The sequence below is a fragment of the Melospiza melodia genome, chromosome 1 (genome assembly GCF_035770615.1).
Source record: "Melospiza melodia melodia isolate bMelMel2 chromosome 1, bMelMel2.pri, whole genome shotgun sequence".
Lineage (NCBI taxonomy): Eukaryota > Metazoa > Chordata > Aves > Passeriformes > Passerellidae > Melospiza > Melospiza melodia.
This window is the reverse complement of record NC_086194.1, coordinates 134876345-134886153: the sequence shown is the minus strand read 5'-3', so window position 1 is coordinate 134886153 and position 9809 is coordinate 134876345.

The window sequence follows — 9809 nt, the reverse complement described above, 5'->3', positions numbered from 1 at the left end:
CATGTTGGAGAAGAAATATCCATGCAAAGTGTAACAGTTCACTTGGTTTCTCTTCTCTTCATTGGCATGTCAAAAGGAGTGTAAGGTCAGTCTATCAGTTGTTTTCTATTACAACCCTTGCTTGAGAAACTGCCATGATCTCAAGATGGTCTCAAAAATCTCATGGTCTCAAAAATATTTTAAGCAATAATAGATGAAAAGTAATATTTTAGCCTCCCACACAGTGTATTTGGAGACCTCCCTTTCGCAAAGACTGATGCCATTTACCTTCTGGAGTAATTTTTACTTTCTAGGAACACAAAGACTGTGATCAGTGTCTTGACACTTAGTGGAGATGCATGAAGGTCCATGGAGGCTTCATTAACATATACCTCAAGAAGTCAATACTATCTATCTAAAATGCCTTAGACAAAACAGGTAAAATCACATCACAAAGACTGGAAAAAAAGTTCACCAAACTAGAAGTCAATAGTACACGTTTTGGGGAAGAGAAAGAGACAAAACAACTTTGTGTAATGCCTATACAATTAATCAGGAAATTACCAACCTTGCTGGAATAATCTGTGAACTCATCACAGAACTGGTGGTCAAAGACCAACTTTAAAATACACTTTTACTGATTCAGGCCAGATAGATTTAGATAGGTAAGATTTTGCCAGCCAAGGTGCTGATACAGAAGAACTACAAAAGCTTTCTTGCAAGGAAGGTAATAAAGGGAAATACTTTCAGTCAATGGGTTCTAGTGGAGACTCTAGATCTTACTGGGGAAGTCATGGGGTTGAATCCTGATCCCTCTGGACTGCATGTGAAATGACTGTCTTGCAGAGAAATGAGAGATGGCTGAACTTCCTTTAGAGCAGGTCAGACAAGATGACCTCTCAGGGCTCTGCACTGTATTTTTATAGTCTGTTTATAATTTTATATACCTTAGGTTGTTTTGGGTTTTCTTTTGGTTTTTTTTTTGGGGGGTTGTTTTTGTTTGTTTGTTTGTTTGGTTGGTTGTTGTTTTTGGTTTTGTTTTTTTGTTATTGTTGTTTCTTTTTTTTTTTTTTTGTATGTTTTGTTATGTTTTGGTTTGGTTTGGTTTGGTTTGGTTTGGTTTTTTTGCAAGAATTACACAGGATTTTATGTCATCCTTATAGTTTGGATAAGATATGATAATTTGGGAGGACAATAATAGGGTGGATATTCTGATATTAGGATGCTGTGAGTCTCAGCAGGGCTTTTTCAAAGTTTCAGACCACCCGGATATTTTTTTTCAAAATCTTGGTGGTCCTTTTGTGGCCATGAGGTATACATTGTCAGAGATGAGAAAGACATTTTACCCTGCAAAATTAAGGTTTGTTTTCATAACTGATTGGGAAAAGTGGCAGTTATCACATGCATAACTTTTGGAAATGCCTGAAGGACTCCTATGAACTTTGCACAGTAATAATAGCATGCCAATACAACACGATTTTCTAACCTAGCAAATGTCCAGTATGATAATGAATTTTATTCAAACTGCCTCTAACTTCCCTCAAAATCTCCATTTATGATGGAAGCAAGCCCCTGACTAGATTTTTCCAGCTCTAGATGTAATTCAGGCTGCCTTTGCTGCATTCTGGTGCCTAGCACAAGTGATTTATGCAAACAAGGGCTAAAGAGAAAGGATGTTAAGATTTGCTAATGTAATATCACAAGTTGCCAGTCTCAGGCTCAATACTACATTAGCTGATCTCTTTTCTAGATGAGCAAGGCGTAATTTTCCTTTCATAGGATTCATATATTAGCTGGTGCAAGTGGGTGCAGATGCATCAAGACACTAAAGGAACTAAAAATCCTTTTAACATCATTGTTGTTATTCTAAAAACTTGTTTTTAAATAGGGATTTTTATGAGACTCTTCTTAGAAAAGGAACAACCCCCAAACTTCAGTCTGTATCTAGACATATAAAACATAAAAATAAAAATTTCAATACAGAAAGGCTCTATATGATGTCAACTGTTATGCAAGATTATTTACAAGCACTCTTCTACTCAGGATGATTGATAATATTATTTCCACATCCAGGAGGTGTTAATGCAAGAGTTAATTATTTTTTATAACTGAGATTAAACTGTTATAAAGTTGTACTTTAATATCTGCTCTATTCTTTATAGAGTCTAGGTAAATTACACTTCTAGTGGTTTTAAAAATGGTCTTGACCCATAGATATGCAATTGATTAGTGGTTTGTTCTGTCATTTTAACTCTAATGAGCCTGGCCAGTTCTGAGCAGGATAGAAAGGGATCTTGAGTCTCAAAGAACTCCCTGACTTTAAGGACTTTCTCATACTGACCATATTTGTGAAGGTCAGGAGATGCTCTTTCACTGAGGCATCATTGCATGGAGGCACACCACTGAGGCAAGAAAACCAAGAAAAGAAAAATCGACACAAATAATGTTTTTTCTTCTTATTGACCACTTTCAGCTGCACATTTAGCAGAACTGCCTTGTTGGGTGAATGATTCAAAGACACTGTACTGAAAGCCCTACAGGGTATAGGAGACAAGTGTTTTGTTAAGGGTCTTTGGACTTTATTACTAGAAGACATAACTTCTGGGAGTCCTGTTAACTGAGTAGTAGCAATTTAGCTATAGCTCATGATGTTATAGAAAACCTCAGTGTAATAGCAGCTGCACTTAACTGCATACACTGCTCAGCAAATATCCTCTATTTTAAAGCGTTTCTTTAAAAGGACATGGTATTTTCAGGTGCTGTTCAACTCATTAATTCAGCCACATATCTGCAAATAAAAATGGTAAAAATTTCACTAGCTTCCTACCTGAGGACGACAGGAGTAAGAACCTCCTACCAGGAGCAATGGTATTTTGTTTGCAATTTCAGTTTTTAGTTTTGGAGTTATGTGGACAACCAGTCCCCCTGATGGCTGGAAGCAAGAATGATCTCAGCTGGGGGACTGAGTCATGCAGCACACAGGCAGTCACAAAGCCGAGGGCAGCAGATGAAAGGACATTAATTAAAGATTAAATCTGTAATACCATGACCAAATTATGAGGGAGTGCACTTGCCTTTTACCCACTAATCAGAGGTAATAACAGAGCACTTAAAAACGTATAGATACTTTTATAATCTCCCACCAGAGTTAATTATTTCACTCCTTAGGGATTAACAAACTTCCTTGGCCATCAAAGGTCAGTAGGCTAAGGTTATTTCTGACATGAGGCAGTCCTGAGTTGGTCCTGTATCAAAGTTGCTCCTGCATTAAGAACTAGCCAGACTATGCCAACTATTAGGTAATCTCAGCAGCAAAGCAACTGGACTCTTAAGAGTGTGTGAAACAGGTTTGCCTGCTGGCATGCCCAGTCTGCTGAGCTTGGAGAGTTTCCACTCTTAAAGTGGAAATCATGATCTCCCCTGATCCCTCTATGCCTGCTGCATAGATGGAAAATGGGGGATGGAAAATGTCTGGCATTAACCAAACTCTCTCCTGATGCCAGAATCTCAGAATCCAGATTCTTAGCAGATTCTGAAAGAGAAAGGAGGAATGGCAAGAAGCAAATATCCATAAAGCACTTTAAAGGACTACAGCTGAAAGTAGTCACCTTCTCTTTTAATTTCACATGGCTGTTTATGTTCACGTTAAAACTTCATGGGAGATTTTCAGGAGTTGTTCACAGTTACTGAGGTATGTGTTTCATAATCCTGGAGGCAAGTAAGGAATGAGGAAGGCTTTATCCATACAGTAAGTCCTTTGGGAGGGCTCAGTAGTGGCAGGGTAGTGAGAAGCAGTGTGGATGCAGTTACAGAAAGTTACAGGTGACTTTTGGGCCATGTGAGAATGGCAGTAAATCCTCAGAACACTGGGGCCACAGATACAGCTGGAACTCTGGTGCTGTGGGCTGTGAGGACAGAGTGCACTTCTGTCCAACTTAGCAGTGTCATAACAAGCCTTGGTGCAATCTGCTCTGTGGTTACACAGTCTACCTGGGGGAAAAATAGTGTTGCAGAGGCGAAAAAGAGAAGGCCTTCTCTTCTCTGATGAATTACCAGATTAGCCACCAAATAATACAGTTCTTGACTGACCCAAAATATTGTAGACTCCTTCAGTTGTAACTGAGAGTTCAGAATGATTAAGAATCAGCAGGTAGAAAGGGGAAAGAACACATTACACTGATAATCTGATATATTTTCTCTAATAGATATCACAATCCATTTTTATAGTTAGCAAGAACAAGGAAAACTTAGTTTCACAGGGAAAGAAAAAGCATTCTACAAATTCAGGTGAATCCTTATGTCAGGCATCCCTGGGCTGGAATAGAAGAGCACCACAGAGTTCTGTGCTAAACTGGGAATAAAATGACAAAGTCTTGGGATTTCTCACTGAAAAAGACAGGGAAATTTCCCCTCCACTTCCTTCCTTCTTTTTCATTCAGTTCAAATGTGGATGGGAACCAAGGATCCTGCTCTGTTGAATCGGCAGCATTCCTAAACATGTCTGGGGCACAGTGAATGAAGTAAAGTGAACATGATTTAACACACTGCAGTGGGTCTAGTAAATTCAGACTTTATTCTGAAACATGTAAAAGATGGTATTTTTTCCTTCTTGGACAACTGTATTTCAGAATCTTGTTGAATTATTTTTTTAACAAAGCTAAAAAGCTGGGGTTTTAACAAGTTTTAATTAGTGACCACTGCAGCTTACAAATGTGTCCTGGTTTTGGCTGGGATAGAGTTCCTTTTCTTCCTAGTAGCTGGTACAGTTTTTTTGTTTTGGGTTTAGTATGCAAATGATGTTGACAACACACTGATTGCTTAGTTGTTGCTAAGCAGGGCTTACCCCAAGTCAAGGACTTTCCAGTTTCCCAGTGATCAGGTGCACAGGAAGCCAGGAGGAGGCTGGCCAGGTCAGGACAGCTGCCTGAACTGGCCAAAGGGATGTTCCACATCCGAGTGTCATGCTCAGTGTATAAACTGGGGGGAGTTGGCTGGAGGGGGCCAGTCCCAGCTTAGGGGTGGGCTGGGTATTGGTCAGCAGCTGTAGTGAGCATCACTTGTCTGTCTTGGGTTTTATTCCTCTATCTCTTCTTGGTAATTCCCTTTTCATGGATTTTATTGTTATTATTATTATTTACTTTATTTAAATTGTTCAACTGTTCTTATCTCAACAGGTTTTAACTTCTTCTGATTCTCCTCTGCATCCCACCTGTAGGCTGGGGAGTGGATTCAACAGCAGCTTTAGTTGCCATTTGGGGTTAAAACATGGCACAGTGTAACCTTAGATACCAGCAAATCTAAGATGGAATAAAGTCTCTGTGTTGTAAATCAGCTATTTAATTCATTACTAGTCATAGAGGTATTGAACAATCCTGGTTTGATTTGGTACAAAGTCGGGCTGATCACTGAAAAGCTAGAAATTGAAAATCCAGAAAAAAAAGGAAAGTCAAGAAGCATGTTGGTACTTTTTCTAGAAGGAAAAACAGACTGAAAACATGCAGGACAGATAAAAGTTTAAGCCAGACTAATTAAGAAAGTGTGATGCTTTTGATTCACTTTCTTATTACTAAAATATAAGTTTAAGTTTTTTTCCCATTTTTTAGCTTACTTTCAGCTAATAGCATTACCTTTGCAAAATTACTTGAATCATGATTTATTATTGTTTAATTTTGAAGATTACTGTACTTTACATGCTCCTGAAGAGCTCCTAAATTTTTTTCTTGTGTCATGCAATGAGCATTTAAAATTGCAACCAAGAAAATGTGTATCTCTGATTACCACTAGTTTTAATTGAATAGTAAAGTGCTTTAATTTATCATCTTTCAGTCCCTTCCAACAGACAATCCTCTATCTCCTGAAATGCCTGTTGGTTTTACAGAAGACTCATAACAAAATATTAATATTAATTATCATGTTGGAGGGTTGTGGGGTAATATCTATCACTGGATTGTTTTTTTAGACTGATACAGACAAACATCTATGACGACACGGACACCGCACTGCCATAAGGAAGGGGATGGACCTGATCCCCTCTTGAGGTGACCCAGTCCTTTCCAGTTCAGTGGTTTACTGAAGAGATGGTTCAAATGTCTTAGTGACACTGGACCAAGCATGTTATTGAGGCATTAATCTGTTGTACTTTCTACCATAAGAAAAACTGCCTCAGTAAGAAACTTGACTACAGCATCTGACTCCTTGTCAACATACAGGTGACATTTGTCACATTTCAGGGTGAGTTTTCTGGTTTTATTGAAGAATGAAACACACCCATAATCTGAAATGATGCTACAATATTTTCTCTATGGTCTTTAAATTCCCCTATGAAAACTGTGGTTTCTCTCTGAAACAAAAACAAGAAAAAGCCAACCCCAAACCAAACCCCCAAATCCCCCCAAAAAACCTCCAAAACAAAAAACTTCTGAAGCAAGTTTTAGTGTTTCTTATCTGCTGTGGCTTATTCAAGATTATAATTCAGGTAATGTTTTCTTAATTATGTAGAAGAAAACATTCCTAAAATTTTCATTTTAGGCAGAACATTTGAAGTTACAGTTTCATAAATGTCCAAACCAAGTACTTTTCTCATAAATTTCTGAACCATAAAGCATCCTAGATAGATCCATTCAGCAAAGCCCATGCTCCAGTAAGATTTCATGATCCTCCAGCCCTACAGAATGCCATCCTGTTTGGTGTGTACCTCCTGTGTGGGCAAGGTTAAAGGGTGTATAAAGGGAAGCATGTCACCCACACTTGATATTACAGCTCATCTACTTTATTTTCATCAGTGCAAATTCTACCCACTTAGATAATTGCTACATATACACCCACTCAACTGCTTGCAATAGAAAGGATGCTATTATTACAGTATTTAACTGAAGTAATAACTAGAGCAAAGCCATCCAATCTCTTGACAATCCAGACCTAAATTATATTACAATGTTATTTTGAGATTTGATGGTGAATGCTGTTTATAATGCTTGAAGTGGTGCACATCCAGTCAGGAGAAATGGGACAATCAGACTGTTCTGAAGGGAAGATCTGAGTCCAGCCATGGGAGGAGCCTTTACATAATGGAAAATGTTTAATGAGATAAAACCATAGTCTACTGTATGTATATGTACATGAGTTTAGGAAATAACCATATATCCTGGTGCATGCAATAGTTAATATCCATATTATTTGCATTTGTGTATCTCAGTTACAGCAACACAGGGCGAGTACATTGAATACACTTCAGTCCTCCTAAAGGATGTACACTTATGGCCATCACTAGCATTTTGACTGTTCACACCACACTGGTCTTGGTTTATTCTGCTCAAAATGGCACTGATTTATCAGAGAAACTATGTGAGCATGGCTTTGCTGAGGTACCGTGGGTGTTGCAATCCCGGAAACAGTGTGCAACTACTGCAAACATTTCTGAACCTCTGTTTCTGTTTGGGATAAATTGTTTCTTCCTCCCTCTTCTCTGGACTTGATGTCAGCAGGTTGTGTGTGACACAACTGTTATGGTCTAGTGGTAAATTTTAAGTATTTCTATCCTTTGACCAATATGTTGCTCTTGGTTACATTACCAACTGCTTATTTAGCCTTTGAGCCATTGACTTAGAGGCTAAACAGTATATGGAGACACTGGACTGAATGGAGGGAAATCACCAGATAAATTTCTGACCTGAATCTAGGCTGACCTATTATGAAGCATAAAAAATGTAGTGTGCTTATGTTCAGAAAAGCGTCACCTTTTAAGACCTTAATATCTAAATGGCAGGGGTGTTGTAACTAGATGATCTTTAAGGTCCCTTCCAACACAAAACATTCTATGACTTTATGATCTGCAAGACTCTGTCCTCTCTATGCTATATTTTTCCTCAATATATAGTGTTAATCAGACTAAAATAATAATTAAACAGGAAAACCCATCCTATTTCCCTGCCTCTAGGCACACAAACAACACAAGACACAGTGCAGGCAATGAAATTTCATGGCAACTGCTGAATTCCAGCAGACTGGAGTGAAAGAGAAGTGCCAGGGAATAGTAAAGGTTGTGCAAATGAAGGGTGGGAATTGGGAAACATCAGTGGGGTTTTACAGATACCAGGGTGGGAAAGAAGCTGGGGAACTGTCTTTATTTCGAACAAACTATGTATGTGTAAAAGAGCTGGGAATGACAATGGAATTTCCAGATAATGAGGCAGTGGAAATTCAATAGTTTTGGGTCAATGAAAGGATGCTGGGAAAAAAGCACCTAACAGTAGAAGGGAGTTTTCTTTGGTGAAACTGTGACAAACTGGGCAAAGAAACTAGGAACCAAGGTGATGGAGACAAGGCAGGGCTTGTTCAAGTCAGATGGATTAATGTTGAGAATAGAAAGAGAGATGCAGAAGGAGAGAGGATCTCAGCCTAAGAACTGGTGCTGGGAAAGAAATAGGGAGTAAGAATAATGCAGACTGAAATTAGGTAAGAAAGAAAGGGAAGGCAGGAAAATTATATGAAGGTTAATAGAGTGCACATATATTGGAAAAGAATGCAGAGACACTTTCAAAATATTAAGGTATATAGAAGAGAGATAAAAATACCCGCTAGAGACCATGTTTTCTTATAAATTGGATGAGACCTAAAAATTCCAGATGATTTGTCACATCTCTGCTATCACCAAATGATGTGCTGAAAACCACGGGTGACAAGAAGGCAGGATGCAAACCTGTGGGATAGCGAAGGATACCCTTCTGCAAGCTGCAACCTCCAGCTGCAGTGGTTACGAAGTCTCCAGCCCTCAGGCTGACACCACTGTCCCTGGCAGTAGTTAGATTCTGAATCTAGAACCAGCTGCCCCCACTGACAGCTGTAGATGAGAAGAAGGAAATGGAGGATATGAAAAAGAAATGGGCTCAAGAAACTCAAAAGAAACTCGGCTCTCATGATCTTGCATATGTAAGAGGGCTGGCTTACCCAGATATGGGATGAAGGAGCTCTTCCTGGAGCTAGGAGTAAATACTCTGTGTTCTTCCCCAGATTATCATCTTCTGCTTCAAGGCAAAGGAACTGAGTTAGTTTTTAGACCACTAAATTTTAATGTCAAGTGACTTTGTGTTTTCCTCCAGGACAGCAGCAATATTTGCAAGCACAGGATAAGGTTGAGCCTTGGCAGAATTTGGTTTAATTCTGATGATTTTACATAGGAAAAACCAGAACAAGTTTTTGCAGTTAATATCTGAATACCTCTGCCATGAGCAATGTAGTTTCTTACACCATCTACAGTCAGGAAATTCAATCTATATAACAGCTTTCCAAGAATGTTATTAGGGGATGTTTCCTTCAGGATCTAAAGGAAAAACTCATTTGCTTCCTCATCAGTGAAACACCTCTCCAAGAAGATAAAAACTAATGACTCTTTGTCTTGGCCGCCACCTCTAAAGCTTCCAAGGCTGCCTGCAAATAATCCCACATCTGTGGTACTATCCTGATTCCCACATTTTACCATCAGTGATTGATATGTTTAGAATGTCAATGTTAAAAAAAAAAAAAAAAAAAAAAAGCAAAGCATTCAAATTCAGTTTATTGAGACCTCCAAGACAGTCATCTCTTCCCATCACTCTGCAGCATTACTGCCTGAAATAGGATCCAACCCTAAGAACCCACAAAGACCAGCATTGCTCCAGAATGGGGTCAGTAGCAATTGCTAATCCTGTCTGGGTTCTGGCATATATGCTCAAGCAAGTATTAAGAGACAGGAGGCAAGACTGAGGCTAATTTTTAGAACCAAGTAATCAGTTTATTTTAGTAAGAAACTTTATAGCCTCCAAGCACAAGTTGTCATTTTATGTTAAGCGTGG